Consider the following 9,530-nt stretch of genomic DNA (forward strand, 5'->3'; position numbering starts at 1 on the left):
GTATCCTGAGTTAAGTATTCTCTTGTTGAGACAGGACATGCAGCACCCACATCTTATGCCAAGCATCCTCTAGGCAGCTATACCCTGGGTCAAATTTCATGTCATAACCTTGAAGGAACAAGAATAGATCTGAGTTCTCTGAACTTTGGTCAATGTGGAATGTTTCCTCATTCAGGGGCTCCGACAAAGAAAGAAAGGTAAAAGCCAGGAGTCACATGACAACACATAGATAAATAGAAATGGTTGAAATTAAGTTGTAAGAGTTAGTGGGACAAGCCAAAGCTATAGGCTAATCTTTCAAAACTAATAAGTCTCTGTGTCATCTTTTTGTAAGCTGGTGGTCAATAAAGAAGTCCATCCACAGAAAGGCAATTATCACATGTACTCACTCATAAGTGGTTTATAAATATAAAGCAAAGAAAACTAGCCCACAAATCACAATCCCAGAGAACCTAGACAACAATGAGACCCTAAAAGAGACATACATAGATATAATCTAAATGGGTAGTAGAAAAAGACAAGATCTCCTGAGTAAATTGGGAGCATGTGGTCCTTGGGAGAGGGTTGAAGGGGAGAGGATAGGCAGGGAAGGAAGCAGAGAAAAATGTAGAGCTCAATAAAAATCAATAAAAAAAAGAAAGAAGCAGTCCATCCACATTTGGTACCCAACATCCAACCATGTTTATCCATAAAAGAACAGAAAAAATTAATAAATAAAAGTTTCATACATGGAGGTAAAGGTAGCTTCCTGATGATTGTATTGTCTCAGGTAGGCTTGGCAGCATACAGAGATATAGCTACCAGATGCAGCCTGTGGACTGGAGTCAGTCTCTGGTGCCATGTACCAGTGCCATGTACTTACATGAGTCACATGGCAGCTGAGGTAGCAGTTTAAGATTTGTCTCCTATGATCAGAGAATACTACAGATGCTCAGTAAAGACAGATCCAGAAAGAGAAAACCTTTAAACAGGCTGCACTGTGTTTAAAATGTGGGTTGGCTTAAAAAGGAGAAGAAAATGGGTATGAATAGCCATAAATAAATAAATAGTTGATAAACAATGAGATAAAGTCTTTTAATGGACAATAAAATATGAAAAGAACAAGCCACATAAAGTAAACAAGAGTCTGGATCGTATATGATGTCTTGTTGACATTAAAATTTTTTGGTTGCTGAGAGGCAAGCAATAGCTGGTGAGATGCTGCATTATGAAAACTGATAAATTAGAGGTGCTTATGAGGAGCTGGGGGCAGAGGCGGAGAATTAGTCCGAGCCCTAGCGGAGCGAGCGAGCCAAGTGGTTGTGTGGTGGCGTCTTGGAAACCCGTAGCTCTTGCAGCATGGCTGAGCAACTGACTGAAGGGCAGATTGAAGAATTCAAAGAAGCCTTTTCACTATTTGACAGGGATAGTGATGGGACTATAACAACAAAGGAGCTGGGGACTGTGATGAGGTCTCTTGCGCAGACCCCCACAGAAGCAGAGCTACAGGACATGATGCAGATGGTAATGGCACAATTGACTTCGCTGAATTTTTGACAATGATGGCAATTAAAATGAAAGATACAGACAGTGAAGAGGAAATTAGAGAAGCATTCCACGTGTTTGATAAGGACGGCAATGGCTATATCAGTGCATCAGAGCTTCACCACGTGATGACAAACCTTGGAGAGAAGCTGACAGACAAAGAGGTTGACGGTTGACGAAATGATCGGGGAAGCAGATATTGATGGTGACGGGCACGTAAACTATGAAGAGTTTTTACAAATGATGACAACAAAGTGAAGACATTGTACAGGATGTGCTAAATTTCTTGTACAAAATTGTTTATTTGCCTTTTCTTTGCTTGTATCTTATTTGTAAAAGGTTTCCCCCTACTGTCAAAAAATATGCATGTATAGTAATTAGGATTTCATTCCTCCATGTTTTCTTCCCTTATCTTCTGTCATTGTCCTTAAACCTTATTTTAGAAAATTGATCACGTAGCATGTTGCATGTGGCTTACTCTGGATATATCCAAGCCCTTCTGCACATCTAAACTTAGATGGAGTTGGTCAAATGAGCATCTGGGTTATGCCTTTTTAAAGTAGTTTTTAGGAACTGTCAGCATGTTATTGTTGAAGTGTGGAGGTGTAACTAACTCTGCGAGGACTGTGGACAGTCAACAATATGTTCTTCAAAGTTGCACCATTGCAAAACAGGTGTTTTATCCAGGTACTCATACACTATTTTTTTGTACTGCTCATATTATACCAGAAACATTTTCTTTTATTGTTACTTGCTTTTTAAACTTTGTTTAGCCACTTAAAAATCTGCTTATGGCACAATTTGTCTCAAATCCATTCCAAGTTGTATATTTGTTTTCCAAAAAAAAGAAAGAAAATTTTTAAAAAAAGAAAGCTGATAAATTAAACCAATATACAAATTGTAAAAATATCTTAACTTCAAAATGGAAATAAAAATATGTTGCATTGGGGAAGAGATTATGATTTTGTTTTCACAGAAAACAAAAGACTGTGGACACATTTAATGTTGATAGAAATCAATTTTGATCGAAAATCCTGGTTACAGGTAAAAAGAAATAAGCCTAGAAAACCTGGAAGGCAGGGGACAATATACTTTCCTGATCAAACATAAAACAAAAAAAAAATCATCTTTGGCTTGGTGTATACAGTACACAATCCATACTCTTTTTTTTTCTTTTTTTTTTTATTAAAGATTTCCATCTCCTCCCCCTTCCCTCTCCTCCCTTCCACCTATACCCCCACCACTCCACCCCTCTCCAAGACAAAGAGCCATCAGGGTTCCCTTCACTATGTTAAGTCCAAGGTCCTCCCAGCTCCCCCTAAGTCCAGGAAGGTGAGCAACCAAACTGACAAGGTTCACAGTGAGCCCGTCCATGCTGTAGAGTTCATGTTCATTGCCATTGTCTTTGGTTTCTCAGTCCTCCTCCACCGTCAGCCATATTCAGAAAGTCCGGTTTGGTCCCCTGTTCGATCAGTCCCATTCCAACTGGACTTGGTGGTCACCCATTAGATAGGACTGAAATCCATACTCTTATTAGTAAAGATATGTATGTTACCTTTGAATGTTTGAGTGTTTTCAGAGCAAGAGGATCAGACACCAGTTAAAATGGGTGGCACAGGAGATTCAAGCTATCAGGGTGCCTCTGTTGCAGTTTACTCAGAGTTCTGCATCCAAAACAGCTTCAAGGTTGCTGACCGCAATGGTCCAGCTTCACAGACTACCCTAGCCAGGACTGAAGATATGTCTAGCACTTTCCCACTGCACAGAAACTCAGCAACAAATTTTATACCTAATTTTTCCAGGACTTTACCATTTTCTTAATTTTATCAGGGTCCCCCCAAAATGCCATTGCCCCCAGACAAAAGGATGAAGTATAAAGAACATAACTTTGACATTCCCAAGAGGTGGGATAGGGTTTTTTTTTTTTTTTTGGTTGTTTGATGTTTGGTGTGTTATGTGTGTTTGCCATCATTTACAAGGGATTGATTACAAATTGTTACTGGTCACAATCAGGGAGAAAGCTGAACAAAAGAGATTAGATTCATGGATCTCTTTCTGAAGGGAAAAGCAGGGGATACAGTATAGAAATGATGGGATAAAAGGGCGGATTATTGAGTCTACTACAAATTTAAGGTTATTTTCTTATAATGCATATATGTTTTTATTCTTGTTTAAGGTATTATACATATACAGGTCATTTAAAAATGTAATGTAAAGTTTTAGTTCATGAAAGCTGTTTAGGATAAAAAAGAAATATAAGTTAGTAGTTAGCCATCTATAACAATCAAACTTACAATCATGTTAGGTATGTTTTTAAGATAATACAGAGATATATTTTAGATAAATATCTGATCTTCAAATATTTCAAAGACCTACAGAATATGACATTTGAATTGTTATAACATAAGGCTTTTCATAATAGTTAGGCACATCTGCTCCTGGCAGTATCAATCTACTTAAAAAAAAAAAAAAAAGGAGGATGGGCATCAAGAACCTCCATCTGACTGTTTTCCTTACATTTTGCATTTCCTTACATTTGTGCATTGGAGCACAAAGCAACACAAAGAAAAGATCATGGGAAGGCACAGGGCAAGTGCTTCCAGCTCCAACCATTGGTATAGACCTTTGAAAAAAACTAACTATGCTTAAAGCTTGATCTTAGAATTAGAGTCTTTACAATCTGGGAAAATATGTTTCTGAATCTTAAACCGAACGGTGATAGCAAAGTCTGGTGAATAGAATCCCCCACTTGCTATGATTGAAGAAACAGCTAGGCTGTATTTCCTTAAAAAGAAATTGGAATCCACGTTCCCAGTGACCCATTTGAAATATATGTGTTATATTTGGCTTATAATGAGGCTCCACCTTCTCTTAGGAAATGACTTTGGAGAATGAACTTGGGCTCGGAGTGGAAGGTGTATCAAGAATGGTGTCAGGACCACTTGGCTGTACTATACATTGAGAACTACACAGCAATCACACAGTAGACGTTAAGTAGCAGTTGTGTTTGAAGTGAAGTTAGTTATTTGTAAAGCCTAGTACTTGGTGACATTTATGACAAATGTCTTCAAACCTGTCCAGTAGCGAAGAAGCCCCTGGGAGTTTATTTTTAATTCCAAGTCTTTTCCTGAGAAATGTCTGAGCCCTTGATAACCATTCAACAAGTTTTTGTGGCATATCATTCAGAGGCTGTTACCTGTAATTGAAATAAAGCATTCTGACCAAAATTAAGTCAGCCTGGTTCCAAAATTGTCTCTGTGGCTTAGGAACAGAAGAGAAAGCAGATGATTAGGGTGATTTACATAATTCAGTATGTTAATGAGTCATTCTTGTCTAGTTAGTATAAAAGACTAAGAAAATCCACCTGGCAAAATATCCTAGCAACAATTTTGCATATTTTACCCAATAAAATATATCTAACCCAATGGCAGATAACTTTAGGAAGAAAATATGCTCAATTGCACTCAAATTGTGATAGCACGATATTCCATTAAATTCTGTTTTTTCATTTGACCTTTAAACTCGGGTATTTTGTATAATAATGATATTCATATCTTATTTTCTATCTCTGTGCCAGCCAGGGTTTCAGACGAAAATAGATAACACACCCAAATTAGGAAAGTTAAAAATTATCATTCAATAAGAGAAGTGCAAGAGATCTGTAATAAAGTGTGGTGACTATAGCTGATGGTAATATTATTCTTGGACAGTGCTAAGACAGTAGGTGCAAAGTGTTCTCAAACCAAAACAATTGCTATGTGAGATAATTCATGTTTAATTACATAGAATTAGCCATTTAACGGTGTTTGAATACTTCAAAACAACACAACTTGAAAAATGCATGTAGAGTTTTCCTTAACTTTTTTTAAAAAAAAAATAGTAAACAAATTTGGAAAGGAAAGAACAGCTCAGAAAAGCATATTTTTTAAAGACATGGGTTGTAAGTAAGGAAACCCAAGAGGTGGTACAGATGCCTAGTGATAGGAACAGACTTATCCCAGGGCTGAAGGGGCAAAGGGCAAGCTTGTTTACTCAGTTCAGGCATGAAAAGGACTCTGTATAGAGGAGAAGTGATAGAAATTCTCATTTTAAGCTGAAAAACTGATACAGGCTTCCATCATCCTGCAAAGAGAGATTGTGGATGGATACCCAAGCCTCACTCTCACCTTTATTCAGAGATGCAAGTGTTTATTGTTTTGAGCAAAGGAATGTATCCTTGCTAATGAAGTCTGTGCATGCTAGGCACAGAGCTGAGTGTGTCTGCACCTGTTTGCACTATATCTCATCAACTTGTCATGTTTGTGGTTGCCTAATTTCTATTATAGACAATGTTCCTGTTAAAAATAAATGAGTAATAGTTTTATCAGCATGTTTGCTTATAAATATTTTTGTCATCTGGTTAATTCATAAGAAATAGCTTAAAGGTGTATGATTGTTTGGGGGAAAAGAACAGTTTCATGTGAGAAATATTTACTTTCCTAATTTTGTTTCTATACCATTTTAAAAATGTTTCAAGCTTAATCGATTGAAAAGTATGCAAATGTGTATATACCAACTTGTCATTAGTGTTCTTAATAAATATTTGTCCCAAAAGAATCATACAAAAAGTTAGACAAGTAGAAAGTACAGATATTTCTTTTAGGGTTAGGAAGAAACTAAGGCTAAGTAAAGGTACAGGCTTGGTGTTGTTACCTGGATAGTTGAAACAAAATCAAAAGTAACTGTAGCTAATATTGTTTAGGCTACAGGCTATGCTACTGTAGAAGGTCCTCTGTGTGATGACACCCTGCTCTCTTCAAATCCACTTTGCATCCCCGACACTGCAGACAGATGAAGCAGGAGCAGAGAGGAGAGAGGAACTTCTGTCTACCAGCTGTGGCCACAAGTTACACGTATGACATCTTCTCATATTCCAATAGAATATCTGGTTCCCTTGTTCTCAAAGGGATGCCTAGAAATGTAGTCTTCACCTGAGCACTAGAGTTCCAGCAAGAAATACCTGATTCATCAAAGAAGGTAGGGTGGAACAGATATGTAGGACAATTTACAGTCTCTATCACGGCACCTTCCTCTGATCACAGAAATAGCAATATACACAAAACGTTATAATTCCTTTACTAAGTGGAAATACAGTCAGTGCTAGAGAAAGCATTCTCCAGTTTAGACAGTGACTGTGAGGACCTACCTACTCTGTGACGTAGAAAGTAAAGTACAACATATACAACAATGGTGAGCTGAAACAGTACACCTACAATTCAAACTTTGGGGAGGAGCAAGCAACTATATTCCTTGATTATAAATTGTGCAGACATCAAGTAAAACTCCTTTGTTAGCCCACCTGTTAGCCACAGTTCTGAAAATAATTCCTCCAACCATTATCTTCAGCCATCTCACTTTGGGTCTTTTGCAAAGTTTTCTGTGTGAGTCCACCAAAGACAAGGCTGATGAATAGGTTCCTGCCACAACCTTATTAATAGTGCTAGACAAATATTATGAAGATAGGTTATTTTAGAGGTTCACTCACAAGAAAGCACAGGCAGGCTACTCCAGATGCAGGCAACGCTTTCTTACATGGCATTGTTTGCAATCAGCTCCCTTGAACTCTATAGCAGGAAAGTGCACTGGGAAGTGACATTCTTCCACATTTTGAAAAACTTGAAACCAATTACAAATTAAACCTCTTCTATGATCTGATCCCAATGTCATCTTAGTTACTATGAAAACAGCAAAAAAGTAATTTGTCTATGAAGCCATGTGTGTTGGTAAGTTCAGAAATTTTACTATTATGATGAGGACAAGGGATCATAGAGATAAACAAAAAGCATGTTTCTTAAGCAAATGCTCTAAGAATGAACAGCCTGGAATTTTACTTTATTTTTCTGTTACACACACACACACACACACACACACACACACACCACACACACACCACACACACACACACCACACACACACACACATATGTGTATGTATGTGTATATATATATATACATATATGTATATATATATATATATATATATATATATATATATATTAAGTGTGAGCAGGAGTAGGTTTGAATGTGGAAGACTGAAAAAAAATTGCATGAGTTTTTTTTTTCTCTTTCCACCACATGGATTCTAGAGATTAAATTCCTAGTGGCAAGCACCTTTACCCCTTAAGCCCAGCCCCAACTTGGTGTTCAAGAAGTACAAATGAAGACAGAATTCAGTACCAACTTTGAAGAGGGGGGCAACTTTCTGGCCAGTGGGGGAAGCATAGTGTGAGTAGATAGTTACATCTAATTTTTCCCTTCAGCCAAAATAGCTGTGAACCAAGTTGCTGAATTATAGATCTGGAAGAAATTTCAGACACAGCCTTGCTTTTAATTTGGAGTGCACTGAAAGCACCCTGGGACATGTTTGCTCCATTTATCCTTTCTATCTCTGAAGGGATCTCACACTTCTTCTCAGCAATGATTATTAGCGTTTAACTTGGACAATGGGCCATATGATCACATTCTTGTCTCTACCCTCCAGACTCACCAGTGTGGCACACTGGAAGTAAGCATCAGGCAGGGATGGACTACCAGTGGTCAATGCCAGGAAATTTCGCTCTGCCCTTACCTGAACTTCATACTCCTAGAAAAATACCCAATCCTTCCATAGCTCATGTTCTTTTTTTAATGGGTAGGAATCAACTTTTAATTCATTTGATAGAATAGTTAGAAATATAAAAGTTTCAAAATACAATAGCAGCAGTTGGGATTTGCTCAAATTTCATTGGGCTATTAGTTCCTCTTTTTTGTTTTTTGGTTTTGGTTTTTGTTTTTTTCTTAACTCAGGAAATACTCCAAGGTAAAAATTACTTTAAATAAGCAATTATCATCAGGAAGCTATGTAAACAGAGATTGTACTTTCGTTTCCCAGCCACACAGACCCGAATGAATAATCACACAGAAACTATATTAATTACAACACTGTTTGGCCAATGGCTCAGGCATATTTCTAGCTAACCCTTGCATCATAATTTAAACCATTTCTATTAGTGTATGTATTGCCATGTGCCTGTGGCATTACCTCATTTTCTACATGTCTTGTTTCCTTCGTGTCTGACTGGCATCTCCTTGACTCCACCTACACTCTCTCCTATCTCTGTTTGGATTTCCTACCCGACTTTACTCTGCTAAGGCATTGGCCAAAACAGCTTTTTTCATCAACCAATCAAAGTAACACATATATGATGGAGGATTCCCACTGGCTAATAAAGAAACTGCCTGGCCCATTTGATTGGCCAGCCCTTAGGTGGGCGGAGTAGACAGAACAGGAAAAAGGAAGTGAGGTAGATGGCTCAGACAATTGCCACGCCTCTCCTAAGTGAGGCAGACCACCATGCCTCTCCTCAGGGAGACAGACGCGATGAAGCTCCAGCCCAAGATGGACGTAAGCTAGAAACTTCCCGGTAAGACACCACTTTGTGGTGCTACACAGATTATTAGATATGGGTTAATCAAGAAGTGAGTAAGAGGCTGAAAATAATGGGCCAGGCAGTATTTAAAAGAATACAATTTGTGTGATGTTATTTCGCGTGTTAAGCTAACCATGCGGGAGCTGGGCAGGACGAAAAGCAGCCCTGCCCGCAGCTCATCACTACACATATACAGAAGTACATACCACATAAACCTAAGTAAGCAAATAGAGTATTAGTTATGATTGAAATTGATCAGATATCATAAACCTACAATATTGTGTAGCTTTAAAAATACAGTGAACTAGTACACATGAATTTTATAAAAAGAAAATGATAACCTGGTTTATAGGGAAAACCCAATAAGTCTTCCCAAGGATCTCTCTAATTGGAGAATTGAATAAAATATAAAACTATAATGATTATAAAGTAATTGTGCTCTGTTCATCAGAGCACTTCAGAAATCTCTAAATTTATCAGAACCTTAACTTGTATTCCTGTTCTTTAGGCTATTGCAAAATGAAGATCATAAATTTAATAATTCTCTGATTACAATGAT

At 37.7% G+C, this 9,530-nt stretch overlaps 1 pseudogene; it reads left to right on the forward strand.

Annotated features, from left to right (window-relative positions):
• The first annotated feature begins 1,338 nt into the window (after nt 1–1,338).
• Nucleotides 1,339–1,782, forward strand: LOC119806923 (annotated as a pseudogene).
• The last annotated feature ends 7,748 nt before the right edge of the window (nt 1,783–9,530 follow it).

The sequence above is a fragment of the Arvicola amphibius genome, chromosome 2, assembly GCF_903992535.2.
Source record: "Arvicola amphibius chromosome 2, mArvAmp1.2, whole genome shotgun sequence".
Classification (NCBI taxonomy): Eukaryota; Metazoa; Chordata; class Mammalia; order Rodentia; family Cricetidae; genus Arvicola; species Arvicola amphibius.